Source organism: Rutidosis leptorrhynchoides, chromosome 10 (genome assembly GCF_046630445.1).
Source record: "Rutidosis leptorrhynchoides isolate AG116_Rl617_1_P2 chromosome 10, CSIRO_AGI_Rlap_v1, whole genome shotgun sequence".
In the NCBI taxonomy this organism is placed as follows: Eukaryota; Viridiplantae; Streptophyta; class Magnoliopsida; order Asterales; family Asteraceae; genus Rutidosis; species Rutidosis leptorrhynchoides.
This window is the reverse complement of record NC_092342.1, coordinates 324,170,302-324,195,876: the sequence shown is the minus strand read 5'-3', so window position 1 is coordinate 324,195,876 and position 25,575 is coordinate 324,170,302. Positions and strand designations below refer to the sequence as shown.

Below are 25,575 nucleotides of genomic sequence, written 5' to 3'. Positions count from 1 at the left end.
TCTGTAAGAATTAAAGTGTATACAAACTATCCTTTTCTATCTCTTCTCTATCTCTATCTCTATCTCTATCTCTATTATTATTATAACAGAAACCTAATTCAACATGTCAAGCACTAATAGGTGAGTAGAATATATACGTATATATGTGTGTATATATAGACAGATACGTACATGTATTGTTGGCGTTAACAGGTGAGCTTGAGAAGAGCAAAGTTTAATTGCTGAAAGGGTGCGGCTACTTGAAGAGTTGAAGGCAACGAAGCCGACGAAAAGAGAATTGCGCCGTAAGCCCAATGGGCATTGGGCTTACGGCGCAATATACCAAGGCTTTGCACCAAAATCAAACTATTGGTGATTATACTTTTTTCCTTACTTTTTACACGTACATGTTTTAAAAATACGTTACATTTGAAAAGTGAAGTGGCCTATTGGGCTTATGGCCTAAAAACTTTCACTCGAGGTCAATTTTCACCTGTAAATAATTTTTTCTACTCTCACAGACATTCATGTGAAAATTGTCACATTGTTAAGTTGTCCTATACGAAGACAGCACACGTGGTCATCGATATAAGATGAGGATAATTTATACGTTTCACCTTTTAATGTATTAAGGAAAGTGAGTCCTATAATGAATCAACAAAAAGATTATAATCGGAAAACTTTGCAATAATTTAAAATTTTGTAGGGCCAAGACTAACAAAAATTCAAAGAAATAGCAAAAACATCCTTCAATGAGTATGTAGGTTTTTTTTTTTTTTTTTTTTTTTTAAATATGTAGCTATCCATGTCTATTAGCAAATACTTATAAAAACTTCCCTGTGTTCTATACACCCCTTTCACTCTTCATCCAATTCTCTTCCCAACAAACAAACATTAATTTGCCAAAATGGCGAATTTCGGCAAGATAAACATCTTCTTAACGAAATTCGCTTCAATGCTTCATATTTTGGTTGCTATGGCCATTGTGGTTGTTGAAGTTAACTCCGAAACACCCAAAACTAATTTCAGCTACAAAGAACCATCCACAGCTCACACTATGATGAAATCATCATGTAGTGTCACCCTCCACCCTGATCTATGCTATTCTACGCTTTCGGGCATCCCTGAATTGACCGAAAAAGTCAAAAGTCATCAAGACGTAATTCGACTAGCTATCAATAGCACCAAAGAGATCGTCGAACAGAACTACTTTACCTTCAAGAAACTTACCTTGAGAACTGATCTCACGAAACGTGAGAAAATTGCTCTACATGATTGTTTGGTATTGGTGGCCGACACACTCCAAGACCTCAATCAGGTTATATTTCGAAAGACAACTCACACACCTCAGCACAATGATTTCCATTTTTCCACTAATATATAAATACTAGATTTATGAGGCAGCTCTGAAAAATAGTATTCAATCAGGTTATATTTCGAAAGACAACTCACACACCTCAGCACAATGATTTCCACTTTTCCACTAATATATAAATACTAGATTTATGAGGCAGCTCTGAAAAATAGTATTCTGTATTCGAAAACGTTAGTATTGATACTGAAATGACATCATCTCTAAACTTGAACTCATTACCTCATCTGAAAAATTTATATACGTTGTCAGGTCATCGGACATTTAGAGACTTATCCTACGAAAAAAGGAAATCGCAAACATATGCACGACATGTTGACACTAATGAGCACGGCCCTAACAAACCAAGACACATGTATCGACGGTTTCTCACACAGTAAACGTGATAAGAAACTTCGTGTCTCCCTCATAGACGGAGAGACTCACGCTAGTAAACTATGTAGCAATTCATTAGCCATGATCAAAAACATGACCGAAACCGACATGATCATGACCAACCAACTCAAAAACAAAAACAACAAAAGGAAGTTAACAAAAGAAGAGGCCCCATTTACAAAAATCATGAGATTTAACATCCCAACCTCCCCCTTCACTCCAACATACAAACAACCTCCAGCAAGAAGAATCCCACAATACCGCCCGATCTACAAGAATGTCAACCCTAATATCTGTGATGAAATTGAAGAAGGTGAATGGATAAGTGTGGAACACAAACACAAAAAAGCCGATCAAATCAGAGACCTAATTAGAAAATACGGTAATCACAACTCCAGCTTTACCTCTCCCTCCCATCCTAAATCCCACAGTCGTATGCGACCACATGTCACCTCCCCAAACAACATCCCCCTTCGCCAACCAAACCAACAGCTAAATCCAAACACTGGAAACCAAGTTTCAATCATGTTCTTCAATCACCCAGGTACTTGGAACAATTTCGACCTACGTGCCTTTTTCAAAAGATATGGAAACGTAAAAGATGTCTACATCCCTGCACACAAGAAATTAAGAAACGGCAAGCCTTATGGATTCGTTCGATTCGAAAGTATATTTGATGTCGATTTCCTGTTACATAGGCTTAACACCATATATGTTAACGGTAACTGGTTACGTGCATATAAAGCTTTTGATAGGAAACCCCTAATCGAAACAAAAAACCATCATGCAACCAACTCCTCACACCAACAGAACCCCCATAAGTCTACATATGGCAATACCCAATGGGCAAAAGTCAATGTCAAACCTTCAGATAACACAAACTCAAACAAAGAGTCAAACGTGAAAAATCAAGATGCTTTACGTGATGAAAGACCTTTCAACGAGGTGGTTAATGATGTCATAACCCGTCCTTAACCATAAGAACGTGTTAGATAACGTATGATTTCATTGCGAGGTATTGACCTCTATATGCGACATTTTTTTAAAGAAAAACTGCATATATTATACATTACAAACCATGATCCTTATTTTTGATACAAGCTTTGGACAAAATAAAGATGATTATCGTTTAGCGATAATCTTCGACTTACAAACTTTACAAATGATAATAACAACCCGATTTCTAGCATATTTTACAACACAAGTTCTTGGATATGCAGTCTTATTTTTGACACAAATATGCGTACGCAAGATCCTGCTTAGATTCAACATGATGCAGCGGAAGCTTTAGTAATCACCTGAGAATAGACATGTTTTAAAAGGTCAACATAAAGTTGGTGAGATATAGGTTTAATGCCGGCAGCGATATAAATATAGACCACAAGATTTCATATATAAACATTTTAATAAAAATATTCTAAGTGGTTGAGCACTTGGTAACCATACTTAACATTTAATCACGTCGCATATTCCCTTTATTATGAAATCTTACTACACCGTACCAAGTGTAGTCACGAAACGAAGTACTGTGCAACCGTTGAATACTGGTCGTCCAGGCCGGTTGGGGTTGTCAGGCCCGATAGATCTATCAACAGGATTCGCGTTTACAATACCGCTGTAAATAACAGTTACCAAGCTACAGGGAAGTATGCCAGTGGTACAACTCAACGTAGAATATATTTTTCAGTTACTTGTGTCCATATCGTAAAACATAAAATACATGTATTCTCATCCCGAAATATTTAGAGTTTAAAAGTGAGACTATATACTCACTTTCGTCTTGAAGATATATATATAATTTGACTTGGTCTCCGGTTGATATCACGAACCTATCCATATATAATATATCAATACCTTTTCTTTTTAAACAAACGTCACATATATATACTTGTTATACTTTTAATACTTTGAATAATTCCTTAGTCCGTAGTTAGCATTTCATTGTTAGTAATTCAATTTTAATGGTTCATTTGTAGATGTTTAATATACCCGCAATGAAATAAATAAAACCCCCAACGAAATAAATAAAACCCCATCGTATATGTATTGGTCGAGATTAATCTTGACCCACGGTACCGGTGTTGTCAAATGACGTGTTGCGTACATAAAGTACCGGTGTTGTCAAATGACGTGTTGTGTACAAACATGGGATCTTATGATTAATCTTCTCGTATTGTTTACGGGTGATCCTGAACCATATAAAATTGAATTATAAGTACATATATATAAAATATCATGTTATCTTAGAAAGATGTGATTTTATTTAATTTTTCCCAATTAATCCTGAAGTTAAACAAGTCTTGGATAACCAATTTTGTTTCGGTCATAGTTTCTTCGTTACAAATCCGTTTTCGTTGATTCAACTTGCCATCTCCTTGGATCGAGTTCCTCTTTAAGACTATGAACTGAAAATACCTTGGTTTGTATTCAAAATCACACGGCATAGGTGAAACTTTAGTGAAACTTATGAAGTTAAACATTTTCCTTTATGTAAACAACCTTAAATGATTATTTTTCTAAAAATACTTATACTTTGAATTAAATCATGAAATTTTTATGTGTTATCATATTCATATTAAAAATCATTTTTCCAGAAGATAAACTTCCAATTCAAAGTTTAAGATGGTTTTTAATTATCCAACCCAAAACAGTCCCCGGTTGCACTCCGACGTCGTAAAAACAGTTTTTAAGGTGTTCTTTGAAAAACCAAGTTATACCTTGTTAAATTAGCATGTAATTAAGTTATATTACAGGTCTTGAAGTATTTTAAAAGTTAAGTTAGAAGGATCTATTTAGTTTGCAAACAAGTTTGAAAACTTTCAAACTATGTTCTTGTTGTTAAAATTTTATACCACAAAATAAGATAGCTATATATATATGAATCGAATAAGGTTATGAACATAGTTACTACCTCAAGTTCCTTGGACAAGGTTGCTGTAAAAGAGGAGTAAGAACCTAGAACTAAAAGGGTGATGGAATTGGATGAAAGATTGGAAGTAAGTTTGTGTTCTTGGAAGGATTCTTGAAGTGTTTTTGTAAGGGTTTTCTTATGGTGATTAAGTGATGTTTTTGAAGCTAAATGATGGGGAAAATGCTTGGAGATGATCAAGTATGAAGTTAAGAGTATTTTGAGAGAGAAATGGGAGTGTAAGTATGAGAAAATGGGGTGAAGAAATGGTGTGCATGCATAAAAACGTTTTTAGGTTATAAAGGAAAAAAAAGATACCTAACTTTATTTTCTTGCTAAATAATTCATGCTACTTGACAAATGGTTGGTTCCACATGTTTCTTAATCATTTGAGGCTGCTAAGGAGCAGATTTTTATTGGTATATACCAATAGTAAATACATCTAGAAGCTGCGTATGATACGGGTACATATACTCTAGGTATACGTATAGAAATCTTTGAGGAAACGGAACGAGGATTCAAATATAGCTATCTTTTGTAAATATACTTATATTGTTTTATGTATGTAAGCCCTTTAAAAGTGATAAAATACATATCTATACGATGCATGTATAAGTAATATAGGTTATAAGTATTTACGTCGAAAAACATTACGTATAGTTATCGTTTTGAAAACTTAAGTTAGTAGTTTTAAAATATACTTATAACTTATTGTTATTAATACAAAATGAGATATTAAAACATTCTTAGATCATGTTAAATATGTATATATACATATATATACACAAACGTATAATTATCATATGTTATATAGTTCGTGATATCATCAGTCAAACTAGACGGTCAAACGTTGTGTAAACTCTTTTCGGAAATATAAATCTCGATAATTTGGATTGCTTATCATGTTGGTAAGGTTTAATTTATGTAAATATTAATCTTATAAGTATAGAACGATCGAAAAAGTGCGGGTCGTTACATTACCTCCCCGTTAAATAAATTTCGTCCCGAAATTTTAAAATTGAACCTATTTTGCGTCATCGAGAAACAAGTGTGGATACTTTTGTTTCATCTGATCCTCTCGTTCCCAAGTAAACTCAGGACCTCTTCGAGCATTCCAACGAACCTTAACGATCGGTATGTTGCTCTGCTTGAGCTGTTTAACTTCACGGTCCATGATTTCGATTGGTTCTTCGATGAATTGTAGTTTCTCATCGACATGGATTTCTTCAAGAGGAATGGTGAGATCTTCCTTTGCAAGACACTTCTTAAGGTTCGAGACGTGAAAGGTATTATGTACTCCGGCGAGTTGTTGCGGTAACTCGAGTCGATAAGCTACCGGTCCAATGCGTTCAATAATCTTGAACGGGCCTACGTACCTTGGGTTCAGTTTACCCCTTTTGCCGAAACGTATTACACCTTTCCATGGTGACACTTTTAACATAACCATCTCACCGATCTGAAACTCTAATGGTTTCCTTCGAACATCGGCGTAGCTCTTTTGGCGACTACGGGCTGTTTTCAATCTCTCCTTGATTTGTACAATCTTCTCAGTCGTTTCGTGTATGATCTCGGGACCCGTTAATTGTCGATCTCCTACTTCATTCCAACAGATAGGAGATCTACACTTCCTTCCATACAATGCTTCGAATGGCGCAGCTCCAATGCTCGCATGATAACTATTATTATACGAGAATTCTGCTAACGGTAGATATTTATCCCATCCGTTTCCAAAATCGATCACACATGCCCTGAGCATGTCTTCAAGAGTCTGAATTGTTCTTTCACTCTGCCCGTCGGTTTGCGGATGATATGCGGTACTCATATCCAAACGAGTTCCTAGTGCCTCCTGTAGTGATTGCCAGAACTTTGAGGTAAATCTACTATCACAATCAGATATAATGGAAATAGGTATTCCATGCCTTGAAACTATTTCCTTTATATATAATCATAATAATTTCTCCATTCTATCCGTTTCCTTTATAGGCAAGAAATGTGCAGATTTGGTAAGACGATCAACAATTACCCAAATAGTGTCGTATCCCCAGGCAGTCTTTGGTAACTTCGTGATGAAATCCATGGTAATACCGTCCCATTTCCATTCTGGAATTTCTGGTTGTTGAAGTAACCCTGACGGCTTCTGGTGTTCTGCTTTGACTTTGGAACAAGTTAAACATTCCCCAACATATGTTGCAACGTCTGTCTTCAAATTAGGCCACCAATAATGCGTCTTAAGATCTTGGTACATCTTTCCAACTCCAGGATGTATCGAATATCTTGTCTTATGTGCCTCGTTCAATATCAACTTCCTTAATCCACCCAACTTCGGTACCCAAATACGATTTGCAAAATATCGAATTCCATCTTCCCGCATAACTAGTTGCTTCTCATACTTCTTCATTATTTCATTTCCTATATTTTCTTTAGTAAGTGCTTCTCGTTGAACTTCTTTGATTTGTGAGTTGAGATTCATGCGAATTTTTATGTTCATCGCTCGTACTCGAATTGGTTCTCGTTCCTTTCTGCTTAATGCGTCAGCCACTACATTCGCTTTCCCGGGATGATAGCGAATCTCACAATCGTAGTCGTTTATCAGCTCGACCCACCTACGTTGCCTCATGTTCAGCTGTTTCTGATCGAAAATATGTTGAAGACTTTTATGATCAGTAAACACAGTGCATCTAACCCCATATAAGTAGTGTCTCCATATCTTTAACGCAAACACGACTGCTCCCAGTTCTAGATCATGCGTCGTATAATTCCGCTCGTGAATCTTCAATTGTCGAGATGCGTATGCAATAAATTTCTTTCGTTGCATAAGAACACAACCAAAACCTTGTCGCGAAGCGTCACAATATATTTCAAAATCATCGTTCCCTTCAGGTAACGATAAAATAGGCGTCGTAGTTAACTTCTTCTTCAGTAATTGAAATGCGTTCTCCTGCTCCGAGGTCCATTCGTATTTCTTCCCTTTTTGCGTTAATGCTGTCAACGGCTTAGCTATTCGGGAAAAATCTTGAATAAACCTTCTATAATAACCGGCTAAACCCAAAAATTGGCGTATCTGCGTTGGTGTCTTAGGAGTCTCCCATTTTTCAATGGCTTCAATTTTTGCTGGATCAACCTGAATTCCTTTGCTACTAACAACGTGGCCAAGAAATTGCACTTCTTTCAACCAGAAAGCACATTTAGAAAATTTAGCATATAGCTGTTCTTTTCTTAACAACTCTAATATCAACCTTACATGCTGCTCATGCTCTTGCTCACTCTTGGAATAGATAAGAATATCATCAATGAAAACGATAACAAACTTATCTAAATATGGACTACAAACTCGATTCATGAGGTCCATGAATACAGCTGGCGCATTCGTCAATCGAAACGGCATAACCAAAAATTCGTAATGACCGTAGCGTGTCCGAAAAGCAGTTTTCGGTATATCTTCTTCTTTGACACGTAATTGATGATAGCCCGATCTTAGGTCAATTTTCGAGTACACACATGATCCTTGGAGTTGATCAAATAAGTCGACAATTCTCGGTAGTGGATACCGATTCTTGATAGTTAACTTATTTAATTCACGATAATCTATACACATTCGGAAAGATCCGTCTTTCTTCTTGACGAATAAAATTGGAGCTCCCCACGGTGAAGTACTTGGTCGTATGAATCCACGATCCAGTAATTCTTTTAACTGACTCTGAAGTTCTTTTAACTCGGATGGTGCAAGTCTATATGGAGCACGGGCAACCGGTGCAGCTCCTGGTACAAGATCTATTTGAAATTCTACAGATCTAAATGGAGGTAATCCCGGCAACTCTTCCGGAAATACTTCAGGAAAATCTCTTGCCACAGGCACGTCATTGATGCACTTCTCTTTTTCTTTCTTTTCGACTTTATTAACATGTGCTAAGATAGCATAGCACCCTTTCTTCAAGCACTTTTGAGCTTTCAAATAACTAATGAGTTTTAGCTTTGAGTTACCCTTCTCTCCATAAATCATTACTGGCGTTTTATTCTTACGAGGAATGCGAATTGCCTTCTTGGCGCACACAACTTCAGCTCCTATTTTGGACATCCAGTCCATGCCGACTATTACATCAAAACTTCCTAATTCTACGGGTATCAAATCAATCTTAAATGTTTCTCCGGCTAAATTTATTTTACAATCACGGAAAATTTTATCGGCTTTAATTAGTTTACCATTAGCTAACTCAATCATGTACTTAGCATCTAGAGGTAATGATGAACAATTCAATTTAGCGTGAAAGTCTCTACACACGTAACTTCTATCAGCACCAGTATCAAATATAATAGATGCAGATAAGTTATTAATGGTAAACGTACCCGTAACAAGCTCCGGGTCTTCACATGCCTCTCTAGCATTAATAACAAATGCTCTCCCACGTGCAGGTCCGATATTCTTCTCTGGATTCGGGCACTGGCTCTTATAGTGACCTTGTTTTCCACACCCAAAACAAGTAATGGTAGCCAAAGCAGTTCTATTTGCATTGGTGGCAAGAGTCTTGGTACCATTTGTATTTGTAACGAGAGCCCTACAATCTTCAGCAAGATGACCCTTTAGATTACATTTGTTGCATACCACATTACAGTAACCAGAGTGATGTTTGTGGCATCGGTTGCATAAAGGATTTTGTCCTTTATAACCAAAGCTTAAACCACTACCCGCACCTTGCGTGTTTTCTTGTTTCTTAAAAGATTGTTGTTGGTTACCTCGATCATAATTTCCATTCCACTTTCTTTTGTTACCTGATACCTTCACATCAGTATTGGATACTTTCTTATCCATGATGACCTGATCCATTAGCTCGTTTGCCATGGTTATAGCTTCATGAATTGTCTTAGGTTTCGATGCTGTAACATTTGCCTTGACCTTTTTGGGCAAACCATCTTTGTACATTTCAATCTTCCGTTCTTCGGTTGGAACCAATTCAGGACATAGCAAAACTAATTCCATGAATCGCTGATTGTAGTTGGTGATTTCAGTACCAATAACCTTCAGACTTCGTAACTCATCTTCCAACTTCCTAACCTCGTTCCTTGGACAATATTCGTTGATTAACATTGTTTTGAATTCTTCCCACGGAGTATCATAAGCTACATCTCCTCCTACAGCCTTCACATAATTTTTCCACCACGTGAGTGCACTATCTTGTAAAGTGCACGATGCATACTTGGTCATGTCCTTTTCAACACAACCACTGATTTTAAACACAGTCTCCATCTTTTCTATCCACCGGGTTAAACCGATTGGTCCTTCTGTTCCACTGAATGATGAGGGCTTGCAAGCTTGAAAAGTTTTGTAAGTGCACCCCACACGAGGATTTGGGTTAACTGCAGCACCTCTTGCAGCCTCGACCCATAACATTCTGTCGTTCACTCGCTGATTGATGAGTTCCTGGATTTCTTGTTCCGTCATTCGATTCAATCGCGCCATTTCCTAATGAAAGAAAATAATTATTCACATGGATTATTATAGATGTAGTGTGTATTTATAGTACATTATAGCTTGTTAATAATATGAACCAGGTATTATTATAAAAGCCTTTTCTTCTTATTAGCGTTTTATAATTATATCTAGGGTAGTACCTACCCGTTAATGTCCATACTTAATAGCTTAGTACAGAATCAATTACTACCATCTAAATAATACTTAACCATGGAAAATTATTGCATTTCACACTTCACTATTTTACATATGCTTATCTTACATCGAACATTAAGCAAACCACACTAATAATATTATACAAAACATTATATGATCCCATGGTTTAATACGGCAGCGCATCGTTTGGTCTATTTTCTAGGACGTTTAGGTTCAAAGAATCGCTTAACGCTTATCCTGGATGTCTGCCTATATTTTGGCTGTGGGACTGAAGAACTGGATGCCGGGATAGAACGAATAGGAATAGCGGGAATAGGGGTGGTAGTGTCTAGTGGAGTTGGTGCCACATCATCCTTACTAAACTCGGGATTTGAATTTTCTAATTCATTAGCCTTTCTTTTCTTTCCTAGTTCGAACTCGTCTTTTGTAATTTCCTGTATTTCTTCCTCGGGTTCACTTTCCTCCTCGGGTTCACTTTCCTCCTCGGGTTCAGTTTCCTCCTCGGGTTCACTTTCCTCCTCGGGTTCACTTTCCAGGTTCTCTATAGTCGGTTCATCCGGAATTTGTGAGTCTTCCCCAAAGATATTATTTTCGTCATCGGATAGGTTAATGACTGGAACACCATCTGAAGATTCTGGTTCGGAGTCGCTGAACGTGATGACAAGTTTTGAGCCCGACATCTATCACACAACAACTAACCCATTAGTACTACATAATATTTACATATAAATTTTAACCAACAATGATAAGCAATGGTTTTTAAATCAGACCCGGTCAAAGTCCAGACTTACTAATGTATCCTAACGACTTATCAGTTAGACACACTAATGCAAACCTGGTTGGCTAAGACCACCGCTCTGATACCACATGTCATAACCCGTCCTTAACCATAAGAACGTGTTAGATAACGTATGATTTCATTGCGAGGTATTGACCTCTATATGCGACATATTTTTAAAGAAAAACTGCATATATTATACATTACAAACCATGATCCTTATTTTTGATACAAGCTTTGGACAAAATAAAGATGATTATCGTTTAGCGATAATCTTCGACTTACAAACTTTACAAATGATAATAACAACCCGATTTCTAGCATATTTTACAACACAAGTTCTTGGATATGCAGTCTTATTTTTGACACAAATATGCGTACGCAAGATCCTGCTTAGATTCAACATGATGCAGCGGAAGCTTTAGTAATCACCTAAGAATAGACATGTTTTAAAAGGTCAACATAAAGTTGGTGAGATATAGGTTTAATGCCGGCAGCGATATAAATATAGACCACAAGATTTCATATATAAACATTTTAATAAAAATATTCTAAGTGGTTGAGCACTTGGTAACCATACTTAACATTTAATCACGTCGCATATTCCCTTTATTATGAAATCTTACTACACCGTACCAAGTGTAGTCACGAAACGAAGTACTGTGCAACCGTTGAATACTGGTCGTCCAGTCCGGTTGGGGTTGTCAGGCCCGATAGATCTATCAACAGGATTCGCGTTTACAATACCGCTGTAAATAACAGTTACCAAGCTACAGGGAAGTATGCCAGTGGTACAACTCAACGTAGAATATATTTTTCAGTTACTTGTGTCCATATCGTAAAACATAAAATACATGTATTCTCATCCCGAAATATTTAGAGTTTAAAAGTGGGACTATATACTCACTTTCGTCTTGAAGATATATATATAATTTGACTTGGTCTCCGGTTGATATCACGAACCTATCCATATATAATATATCAATACCTTTTCTTTTTAAACAAACGTCACATATATATACTTGTTATACTTTTAATACTTTGAATAATTCCTTAGTCCGTAGTTAGCATTTCGTTGTTAGTAATTCAATTTTAATGGTTCATTTGTAGATGTTTAATATACCCGCAATGAAATAAATAAAACCCCAACGAAATAAATAAAACCCCATCGTATATGTATTGGTCGAGATTAATCTTGACCCACGGTACCGGTGTTGTCAAATGACGTGTTGCGTACATAAAGTACCGGTGTTGTCAAATGACGTGTTGTGTACAAACATGGGATCTTATGATTAATCTTCTCGTATTGTTTACGGGTGATCCTGAACCATATAAAATTGAATTATAAGTACATATATATAAAATATCATGTTATCTTAGAAAGATGTGATTTTATTTAATTTTTCCCAATTAATCCCGAAGTTAAACAAGTCTTGGATAACCAATTTTGTTTCGGTCATAGTTTCTTCGTTACAAATCCGTTTTCGTTGATTCAACTTGCCATCTCCTTGGATCGAGTTCCTCTTTAAGACTATGAACTGAAAATACCTTGGTTTGTATTCAAAATCACACGGCATAGGTGAAACTTTAGTGAAACTTATGAAGTTAAACATTTTCCTTTATGTAAACAACCTTAAATGATTATTTTTCTAAAAATACTTATACTTTGAATTAAATCATGAAATTTTTATGTGTTATCATATTCATATTAAAAATCATTTTTCCAGAAGATAAACTTCCAATTCAAAGTTTAAGATGGTTTTTAATTATCCAACCCAAAACAGTCCCCGGTTGCACTCCGACGTCGTAAAAACAGTTTTTAAGGTGTTCTTTGAAAAACCAAGTTATACCTTGTTAAATTAGCATGTAATTAAGTTATATTACAGGTCTTGAAGTATTTTAAAAGTTAAGTTAGAAGGATCTATTTAGTTTGCAAACAAGTTTGAAAACTTTCAAACTATGTTCTTGTTGTTAAAATTTTATACCACAAAATAAGATAGCTATATATATATGAATCGAATAAGGTTATGAACATAGTTACTACCTCAAGTTCCTTGGACAAGGTTGCTGTAAAAGAGGAGTAAGAACCTAGAACTAAAAGGGTGATGGAATTGGATGAAAGATTGGAAGTAAGTTTGTGTTCTTGGAAGGATTCTTGAAGTGTTTTTGTAAGGGTTTTCTTATGGTGATTAAGTGATGTTTTTGAAGCTAAATGATGGGGAAAATGCTTGGAGATGATCAAGTATGAAGTTAAGAGTATTTTGAGAGAGAAATGGGAGTGTAAGTATGAGAAAATGGGGTGAAGAAATGGTGTGCATGCATAAAAACGTTTTTAGGTTATAAAGGAAAAAAAAGATACCTAACTTTGTTTTCTTGCTAAATAATTCATGCTACTTGACAAATGGTTGGTTCCACATGTTTCTTAATCATTTAAGGCTGCTAAGGAGCAGATTTTTATTGTTATATACCTATAGTAAATACATCTAGAAGCTGCGTATGATACGGGTACATATACTCTAGGTATACGTATAGAAATCTTTGAGGAAACGGAACGAGGATTCAAATATAGCTATCTTTTGTAAATATACTTATATTGTTTTATGTATGTAAGCCCTTTAAAAGTGATAAAATACATATCTATACGATGCATGTATAAGTAATATAGGTTATAAGTATTTACGTCGAAAAACATTACGTATAGTTATCGTTTTGAAAACTTAAGTTAGTAGTTTTAAAATATACTTATAACTTATTGTTATTAATACAAAATGAGATATTAAAACATTCTTAGATCATGTTAAATATGTATATATACATATATATACACAAACGTATAATTATCATATGTTATATAGTTCGTGATATCATCGGTCAAACTAGACGGTCAAACGTTGTGTAAACTCTTTTCGGAAATATAAATCTCGATAATTTGGATTGCTTATCATGTTGGTAAGGTTTAATTTATGTAAATATTAATCTTATAAGTATAGAACGATCGAAAAAGTGCGGGTCGTTACAAATGACAAGGTAAAAAACGATTTCATTGACAAGATAAAGGACGCCACCAAGCCAAGGATCATTGAACTAGACGAAATTGAGCCAAATAAAGCGTCACTTAAGTACGCAATAATGGGTGAAATATCTGATGTCGATCTAATAGAAGATTTTCCAACCTTATGTGCTGCTGAAGGTCTTTCACAATTTAATATTAAGTATCTTGGAGGCCTCGATATATGTCTAACGTTCGAAAACGAGGAAACAATCAACAATATTATTAAGCAAGAAGATCATATCATCAAACAATGGTTAAAAAATGTCCGAAAGTGTGATGATAACTGCCTAAAACCATCCAGATTAACTTGGATCACCATCAAAGGAATGCCAATTAAATGTTGGTCTAAGGAAAACTTTAAAAAGATTGCATCATGGTATGGTCCAGTTTATGATTTCCACAATTGTGATTTTGAAGGCAATCAAAGCTTGGTGGTTGCTAAAGTCCTAATTAAGATGTTAGGAAATGAACTCCTAAATACTACCGTTCAAATCAAAACCGCCAGTGGCATCTCATATGTAAAAGTTATGGAAGATATCAAAGGAATAGTGGAGATAGATATGGAAGAGAATGAGGAGTCTGAAGAAAATAACTCAAATCACCCTGAAGAGGAATTCAAATCCGACCACTTTTTTGAAAACGTCGATGATGAAGATGGCGAGATTAACACACCGCCGGCAACACAGGGCCCCATGTTCACCGGAAGTAACTCAAAGGCCAGGGTCTTCACCACGTCAGATTCATTTAATAATAATAATGATTGTCTTGAAAAAGAAAAAAACAATATTAATGAATCGAAAAAATCAGATGATTATTCTTCAAACGTGGGGGACAATTCTAACGTGGGGGACAACTCTAACGTGGGGGACAACGTGTTTTTGGGTTCCAATGAAAATATTAATGATGAAAGCAGCATTAATGATGTTACAACGTTAAAAAACCCTACTCTCTCCAACCCCTATGTTGAAACGGATGCTCAAACCCATCCTATTGAGCCCACCCCTGTTCCTCAATCTCTTCCGATCGAGCCCAATCTGAATGGCCCAATAGACCTTACAAGCCCTGTCTCAAAAGAACCTGCTCATGACATTAACCAACCCAATATCCAAAAGCCCAATAGTTATATGCCCAGGAAAAATAAACAAAACAAACACAAGAAAGGGGTAAAAGTCCATAACACCAAGCTCACCCAGCCCAACCCAAATCATGAACAAACTCAAGATGAATCACCCTTGGGCCTAGCAAATGCTTGTTTTAATCTTTCTGATCCAATCCCGTCGAATTCTGCTGCTGATACTCCTTTCGTATTCTTATCCAAAGGATCCTCTATATCTCGATCATCTGCACAGACACAAGCAAATAAGAAAAGGAAAAAAACATATGACTCCACGCCTTCTTCTTTACCTTCAGAAAACACATGGACAAATGTAAGAAGATGGAGTGGATCATCAAAGATACTAAACTTAAAGTCTCAAGCACGATTGCACCCCTGGAGAAAATTCTTAAGATGTAAGAAATCAAAACCTGTCCCAAGTGGATGTAACTCTAAATGTAGTGATCCGATCTCAGAGAGTTCGATTAACTTGGAAGAAATTGGGTCGATTTTGGGCCTGACCAAGAGATCAGATGGCAACGTTTAATCAGGTTCTTCCTTTTTTCGAGTCCTTTTCTAATAATTAATAATGAAGATAATCTCTTTAAATATTAGAGGATTAGGGTTAGAAGATAAAGATAAGCTAAAATTGAATTGGTTTATGAGACTATGTAACAGAGAAAAATCAAATTTCATAGCATTACAAGAAACTAAGTGTCAAAACTTTCCAGAATTCTGGATCGAAAAATTCTGGGGTAGTTCCGAGTATAAATATTGCAGCAAACAAGCAAATGGTAATTCGAGTGGGTTAATTTTGATATGGGATCCTAACCTTTTTGTTACTAACCATATTGTTGAGCGTGAAACCTTTATTGCGATAAAAGGTAAGTGGAAAAATGCAGGTGATGAGTTGATCCTTATAAACGTATATGGACCTCACAATGACGAGGGAAAAAAACAAATGTGGAAGGATCTCAAAGAGGTTATGGAATATGATAGTGCTATGTGGTGTATTTTTGGTGACTTTAATGAAGTGAGATTCGCATCAGAAAGGAAAAACTCATTGTTCATAGAAAATCGAGCTAAATGGTTTAATGAATTCATAAAAGATTGCAATTTACTTGATGTTCCCCTCGGTGGTCGTATGTATACCCGGATTAGCGATAACGGCCATAAATTCAGTAAACTAGATAGGTTCCTCATTTAGGAAAATATGCTTGAACAATGGCCTAATTTAAATGCGATGGTTCTTGATAAAAAACATACAGATCATTGCCCGATTGTTCTAAGTGAAGGTAACATTGATTTTGGCCCAAAACCGATCAAAGTCTTTGATGAATGGTTAAAACAAAAAGAGGCACCGGAGATTGTCAAAAGAGCTTGGAACATAGAGGTCAAGGGATGGAAACCGGATGTTATCTTTAGAGAAAAATTGAAAAATACGAAAATGGAACTTAAAAAGTGGTTTTCAACCTCTCATTGTAAATTAAAAGGTGAAATTGAAGAACTTACAAAGATGGTAAATGATTGGGAAATCAAGGCGGAATCGTTAGATTTAAGTGAAGAAGAATTAGCCAAGTGGAACGACGATCGAGATAAGTTACTACAAAAGGAAAGAAATCAAAGTGAAATGTTAAAACAAAAAGCAAGGTATAAATGGGCTTTAGAGGGGGATGAGAATAGTAAGTTTTTCCACTCATGTATTCGAAAAAGACAACACAAAAACAACATACATGGAGTTAATGTTAATGGAATTTGGACTTCGGATCCTGAAAAAATCAAAACCGAAGCTCACAATTTCTTCTCAAATCTTTTTGCAAATAATCAAAACGAGAAATTTGAACTCGACTATTGGGGTGGCTCAAAAATCGACTCTACCGCGGCAGCCATGTTAGAAGAGGAAATTTCCGAGAGTGAAACTCTAGAAGCGATCAAAAGTTGTGGAAAAAATAAAGCGCCGGGTCCCGATGGTTTCAATCTTTCCTTCTTCATCAAATTTTGGGACATTATAAAAAATGATCTTATGAAGGCAATAGTCTGGTTTTGGCAAAGTGAGTCGATCTCAAACGGGTGCAATGCCTCTTTCATCACGCTTATTCCTAAGGTAAAAGACCTCCTCAACTTTTCTAATTTTCGTCCTATAAGCCTAATAAATAGTTATTATAAAATTATATCGAAAATAATGGCTAATAGAATTAGAAAAGTAATCCCAAATTTAATAGGTGACGAACAAAGTGCTTTTATTAGTAATAGAAATATTCTAGATGGCATCTTAGTGGCTTTGGAAACGGTTGATGATTTAAAAGCAAAAAAACAAAAAAGCTTCATTTTCAAAGTGGATTTCGAGAAAGCATTTGATTGTGTTAATTGGGATTTCTTGTCAAAAATCATGAACTTTATGGGATTTGGTAAAAAATGGATAAAGTTGATCAACGCTTGCCTAAACTCAACGTCTATCTCGGTTTTAATTAACGGTTCTCCAACCGATCAATTTTTTCCGAAGAGAGGCGTTAGACAAGGGGACCCCCTTTCCCCCTTTCTTTTTATTATTGCTAGTGAGGGCCTCAATTATCTTCTAAACAAAGCCTTACGGGAAAATTTGGTAAATGGGGTAAAAGTGGAAAACAACAATGTCACGGTGTCGCACTTGCAATATGCGGACGATACCATCATCTTCGGTAATTGGAATAAAAGAGAAGTTCGTAACACCCTTAAGATTTTAAAATGTTTTGAGAACTTATCCGGCTTAAAAATTAATTTAAACAAAAATTGCGTCTATGGCATTAACACAACAAATATTGAGCAAAAAAACCTTGCATCTTGGTTCGGTTGCCTAGAAGGTAGCTTCCCGTTTACCTATCTAGGTCTACCTATCGGGGCAAATCTCAAGCTTTATAAAAATTGGTCGCCCATTTTCGATAAATTTAAAAATCGTCTTGCGGATTGGAAAAGTAAAACCATTTCCTTCGGGGGTAGACTCACTTTAATTAAAGCGGTCCTCACTAGTCTACCCCTATATTTTTTCTCTCTTTTCAAAGCCCAGGAAGGGGTGCTAAATGATCTCGAGGGAATTAGAAGGGATTTTTTTTGGGGTGGGTCATGTGAGCAAAGAAAGATGGCATGGGTTAGTTGGAACCAAATCCTATTGTCTTATGAGCTAGGTGGTTTAAATGTCGGTTCCTTAAAACACAAAAATTTGTCCTTACTTGCTAAATGGTGGTGGAAATTCCTAACCAACAAATGATCACTTTGGGTAAATGTGATAAAAAACATATATGGATGTAATGGCGGGCTTGATTACATATCTTCTAATGTGCCTAATCTTAAAAAATTCACGGGAAGAACGTGGTTTAATATTATTAATATCAAACACACCCTAACCAAGTTAGGGTGTGACATCTCTAACCAATTTGTTAAGTGTGTAGGTTCAGGTTTGGAAACAAAATTTTGGACAGAAAAATGGATTGGAGAAGCTGAATTGATGTCGAGTTTCCCAAGACTCTACCGGCTTGAAGCTCAAAAGTCTGCTTCAATCGCAAATAGAGTGGAATGGAGAGATGGACAAACGCATTTCATGTGGGACTGGACTGCCGTGCCGAGATGGCGAGTTGCTGCTGAATTGCAACAGTTAGAATCGCTGGTCGCTGCTTACAACCATTCGAACAGTAATGATGATAAATGGAAATGGGTACCGAATTCCAATGGATTTTTTTCTACTCGTTTGATGTTGCTGCACCTGGAAAACCATCTCAATTCACCTTCAGGTTTCGATCCAACTATTAGAAATAAACTAATCCCGCAAAAAATAGAGATCCTAATTTGGAGAGCAATTCAAAATAAACTCCCGGTGAGAACCGAACTTGATCGTCGGGGCATTGACTTGCATTCAACTAGATGTCCGGTATGCGATGATGCAATTGAATCCCTTAACCATACGCTTATCCTTTGCAAATCCTCATTCTCCATTTGGGAAAGAATCTTTAAGTGGTGGAACCTTGATATGGTAATTTTCAGCGATACCCGTGAGTTAGCAAGTGGAAGTAATGCGAAGATAAAAACTAGCACCGGCTACCAAATTTGGCAAGCGGTTGTCTGGACTACAACCTACTTCATTTGGAAAAATAGAAACGATCACGTTTTTAATAAGTCAAGATCCTGCATTGCGAAAATTGTTTCCGAGATACAATCCAAATCTTTCGAATGGATCTCCTCGAGATTATCTAATGGTAATTTAGATTGGTTAAATTGGTTAACAATCCCCTTGATATACGATGTGAACCTACCAAGGAAAGAAGGAATCGGTTAACTAACAGGGTTTTTTCATCCTCTCTCACAATTGAATCCTTTGGTAATTACCTAAATGAACCGGTTTTTCATTACTTTGTCGCTAAAATTGATTAGCACTGTATTGATAATTCGGTCCAGCTTGTTTTTCAAGTGAGGGAAAACCTAGGATGATTTTGTGAGTTGAGGGTTTTTCCCTGTTCATATCACTCGAGTTTTCTTCATAGATTGGTAGACTTTAGCAATATATGTAACTGTAATAGTTTCGTGTTATATGTTTTTTCTCGAGTTTTTGGCCGTCGGCCCAATTGTAACAATTTTAAGTTATAATAAAGTTTGATCTTTCAAAAAAAAAGTTAACAGAAGAAGACGAAAATGTAAAATGGCCCGAGTGGTTATCAGCAGGAGATAGAAGATTATTGCAATCAGGGACCACAACACCTAATGTGACTGTGGCTGCGGATGGCACTGGAGACTTTACGACTGTTTCCGCTGCCGTTGCAGCTGCTCCGAATAGAAGTTCGACGAGGTACGTGATTGGTATTGCGGCAGGGGTGTACAAGGAAAACGTTAACGTCCCTAGTAATAAGTGGAACATAATGTTTTTGGGTGCCGGAAGAAAAACAACAATTATTACAGCAGACAGAAATGTTTCTAGTCATGAATATAGTACCTTCGATTCAGCTACTGTTGGTCTGTATAGTATCTATAAATGTTATTTTATTCTTGATCCTACATCTATGTTTTTTAGTCTTGTAAAAACTATGCTCAAACATCTTTATTTACAGATTAGTACGCAGATATATGACTAGTTGAACAAGTTATGTGTTTTTTATTAGTTAAATGTTTTTTTAGTTATATATTTTTTTTGATATATTGGTAATAATCTGTTATCCATCTAGAACATGAAATCAATTTGTAAATTTAATCTAAGTTTTGTATGTAGCGGCGGTGGGGGCTGGATTCCTAGCACGTGACATAACGTTTCAAAATTCAGCCGGGCCAGATGGGGATCAAGCAGTGGCGATTCGGGTCGGGTCAGATTTGTCAGCATTCTACCGATGTGGCATGATAGCTTACCAAGACACACTTTATGCCCACTCCAATCGTCAATTTTACGTTAACAGTTACATAGCAGGCACGGTTGACTTTATTTTTGGCAACGCGGCAGCTGTGTTACAAGATTGTGACATAAACGCTCGTAGACCTAACCCTAACCAAAAGAATATGGTCACGGCTCAAGGAAGAACCGACCCGAACCAAAATACAGGGATCGTGATTCAAAATTCAAGAATTGGTGCCACGTCAGATCTTTTACTGGTTCAAGCAAATTTTGAAACGTATTTAGGAAGACCGTGGAAGGAATTTTCAAGAACGGTTGTGATGTAATCTACGATAAGTAATGTGATAAATCCAGCTGGATGGCATCCTTGGAACGAGAGTAATTTTGCATTTGATACATTGTATTATGGTGAGTATCAGAACACGGGGACAGGGGCTGATACGTCTAATAGAGTGACGTGGCCAGGGTATAGAGTGATTACGGATGTCACCGAAGCTCAACAGTTTACGGTTGGGAACTTTATCGATAGTAGTAGTTGGTTATCGGACAGTGACTTTCCTTTCTCTCTTGGGCTATGATTTGTGAAGTTTGATTGATTGATTATATGTTAGAGATTGTGTGTGGAATAAACTGTTAGAATAAATGATGAAATTGCATTATGTTTTAGTGTATCTTGAAATATGGTTTCACTCGCTAATCTAAGGCATGAGTCCAGAGAAACACATTGGCATTTGGCATATGAGTTAACTGAGACATATAATTGTGAGTGGATTTATCATCTCTTATATTATATTCTTGTTAGTGGGATTTGAAGAATACGGAGCACCTTTTATTCTTAAATTTTTTTTTTTTTTTTTTTTTTTTTTGTGTTAAAAAACAAATACTCATTTTGAAGATGTAATTCGGACCTTAGATCATACGTTGTATCTAGATTAATGGCGGAAACACTAATTAGAATGAGTCGAATACGTATTAGACTAACGGGATCGAATTAACCAATGAATAATTGATAGAATTGATGCCTAAGACTGTGTATTCGGTTGGTAAGGGTTTTGGGACGATTAGCAGCAAGTAATACGACGGCCTAAGGGTTTATGGTGTGTAACCTAACACAAAACCACGAAACCCGTATTTATACTAAATACAGTGACCATCGGCCGGTGGTCGGGGACCTTCGGCCGATGGTGACAGTCCCTCGACCGATGGTCCCTACCATCGGTCGATGGTCTTGAGCAGCCAACCGACTGCTTGACCTATTCACGACATTATACTAAGCATCATAAACACAAAGTATAAATGTCCACGTACATATATGACTGAAATATCAAGTACATAACAAATAGAACAATAAACGTAATAGAACTCGGGATTTATGCACCAACAAACTCCCCCTAAGACCTAGTTCTATTCCATAAGTCTTCAGTCATCATACGGATCGATCACCATGTTGTTCAAGTAGCACAGCTTAGCCACTTTAACATACTGTTCAGCCTGTACCCTGTTTTCACGACGATAAAGCATACGGTTATAGTACAAAGTAAAAATATCAGCTTCGGTACAGTTCCTTAACCAGATCGGATCCAACACACGAATACAATCGATATCATCTTCCTTCAACTTATCTAAAACAATCACAGCTTCCTCAGAACGATCATCATAAAACCACCAACGAAATCTCTGACTCCAATTCTGCGGCAATTTTCTTAACGGAACCTTCTTCATAGTCTTTGCCGGCTTATACTTCAAAATTTGTCGAGATACTCCACTAATAGGATCAACCCTGTACTTAATCCTCGGATACTGTGGTCTAAAATCCTTCCAGTTATTCGAATTGTACGCGATTCGAATTTTCTTAACCAACAATGATGAGCGATCGTTCATTCCACAATACAACATCTTTAACCTGGCAATCTGCATAAGCTCAAAATACGGCAGTGACTTGAACTCATGACCATGTTTGATGTAGTCAACTCCAAACTCTCGTTTAATTGCAAACATGTTGAATTCTTCAATGTATGCCCAGGCCAAGATCCTTCCTTTCGCACCTTTCCTCAAATTTATCATCTTCAAATACTTTGGCTCAAGCTTCGGTTTTTCACAATACTTTCGAATCCTCAAGATATCACGCCAGTCAGCTTCTAACTTCACAGCAACCTCATCATTATACTTGACTGGCAAGAACCCTTCAGGCAAAACCTCAGTTCTCTCTTTCTCTTTACACCTTCGATTCAAAACTTCGTCATCTGTTCTAAACAACTCCTCAAAACCAGGAAGATCTTCATTCCTATCATTCATATACGTAGGATATTCTTCAAAAGTAACATCTTCCATTAAACCATCAACTTCCCCATCATCGATATCCTTAGAAATCTCAGGGCCAAAAGAATCATCCTCTGATGGAGGATCATCGGACTGTGCGTCAGCAGCTTTAGCTTCTTCTTGCTCTAGACGCACCAGCTCGTCCAGCTCAGCTCTGGTGAAGTTGTGAGGGATCTCCCCCTCCTCTAAATCATCATAAACAACAGAATGCTTGAGCTCATCCTGTTTAGACAAGAATTCACTAAAACTATAATCAATTTGTAAAGGAATTACTGACAGTGCTGTTTCTTTTGAAGTACCAGGAGCCACCACCATTTGAACATCAGTTTCTCCCTCTGGCAATTCAACCAGATCAAACTTCTCTTCCCAAGCAGTAATCCTAGCCAAAGCCCACTCTGCCACCTCTCTAGCTTCAGAAGCTTCTTTCTTTGCAGCAGTTAACAACAATGATTGATCACCAACTTTCTTCTGTAACAAATCAACCTGAGTTCTTAACCTAGTAACATCCTCAGTTTTCACACGATTCTCTTCTCTCAACTCCTCCACTTTCGCATCCATATCCTTCTTCATTCTCAGATTATCAGCCATAGCTTGAACATACAAATCATTCAGATTCTGAAGCGCAGATGAACTAACTCCTCCTTCTGCTCCTGTATGTGGTGCCTCCGGAGTTGGAGTAGACACAGTCTCTTGAGACAATTGTTGAACAATTGGCGGTGATTGATGTTGCGGTTGAGTTTGTTGCCGTGGCTGACTTTGTTGCTGTTGTTGACTTTGTGCTTGAGTAGGTGCAGTTCTTTGTGTAGCACCTGTAGCAGAACCACCTGGATTCTTCAAAACCAACTTAAACCTCTTGCTCGGTCTCATCTTTGTAGAAACCTGAGAACCTTCATCTTCTACCAGACGTCTCCTCTCACCTCTAGGAGCTTCTTCACCAGTACCAGTATTAACATCAACGGGCTCATCACCCAAACCTCCAGTACCAGAACCACCTGTACCCTGAGTATTCATCGGCTGATCAACCTCTTCATCACTGTTTGCTAGCTCAAAATCAGGCTCATGACCAGATAGACTGTTCTCATTCCTCCACTTCTTGCCTGGTGGACATTGATAATCTTCCCTCGCAAGATGACACACCAGCTTTCCATCACTAGCACTCTTCTTCTGATTTAATCGATTAAACGTAAGATCCGTCATATGTTTCAGCTTGATGACGTCCTTCTTTGATCTCGGCAGATCCATAGTTTGAGCATTAATCATTATCTGCAGGAACCTCAGATAAATCAAGTATTGTAGGCTCGTAACATTCTCCATCAACAGATCAAAGATAACACCCGAGAAATTGAAATCAGCTTTCAGAATCAAGGCAGCAAACATTCCCTGATAAATCTCACTCAGCTCATCAAATCCGCCTTGTAACGTACTCAAACACTTAACAATCACTAAAGACAGATATCTGTACGGTGGAGTGAATCCGCTTCTTTTGATCGTAGCACGTGTAATATCACCAGCATACTTACATCTCAGCACACATCCAGTAATCTTAGTCTTCGACAGTCTCTTGGGCATTTTCTCATCATCCTCAAACAAAAACGTGTTCCGAATAGTATACTCAGATATCTTAACCTCTTGATCACATACTCGACTTACTATCACAGGCTTATTATTAAAAGTTTCCACTCTAGCGTTAGCCCAGAATTCTCTCTGATGAGAATAGTAAGCAGTACATGGCATTGACACCGCAGCAAATATCCTTGAACGCTTCAAAAATTCAATCACAGTCTTGTACTTGCTAGCATTTGGACCTTTGTCATTTAGACACGCCATCAGATTAGAGTTAGGGCTCACCTTCAACCCTGGAAGACTAGCAGATGTGGGTCCTCCTGATGATTCAGTCTCAGAACTGTGGACAGCTTGTTCTTGATCCATTTGTGCACCTGACATGATTAACAAAAACTGCAAACACAATTCTTAATCAGCGTTAAATTCATGAGTAATTAAGTATCACTGATTTATCATCACAGTACATATCACATTAATACGATCACGGTTACATAATCACATGTTCAAAGTTAGATCATTACAGACATAAGATACCGTATCAATGCTAACAGGCTAGCATTATCAAATTACACAATAATCTGAAAATAATCAAACATAAACATAACATCAGAATCAATCATCCCATTATGGAATCCTCTGGCACTAACTTTTCTTCATGTTGAATCACACCAAGTTTCTCAAACAAGTTATACAGTAAAGCTGCATATGGGAATGGTTCTTCTGATTCAAGAAAATCTTTCATCACATGAATGAGAAAGTGTCCCACATTCACTTGAATACCCTCTAGTAGGCAATATAGAAACAAGACTTCAGTACCAGACAGCAAATGATCTCCTTCTCTCCTAAAAGTCACATTTCTTTTGATGATTCTCAAATGTATCTCATATTGTGGCAAGATAACTTCATCACTAACCTCAACTCTACCAGTATACACTACCTTCTCTGGGTTGCATATCCTAACAATAACATCAGACAATCTGAATCTACTGGGAATCTTTCTGATATCTTTGCTAGGGTACAGTATCTTAACCCCAGTATGAGGAACGTTTAACAGGTTTGAGAATTCCTCTAAAGTCCACCTATACTGTTGATTAAATAGACCCGAGTGTACAAACTTCTTCTTACCATCCTCTAAAGCAACATTGGCGTAAAATTCTCTAAGTAGA

General features: G+C 36.9%; 1 pseudogene; it reads left to right on the top strand.

Annotated features, from left to right (window-relative positions):
• The first annotated feature begins 1,036 nt into the window (after window positions 1-1,036).
• On the top strand, window positions 1,037-21,105 carry LOC139872995 (pectinesterase-like; annotated as a pseudogene).
• Window positions 21,106-25,575: the final 4,470 nt, after the last annotated feature.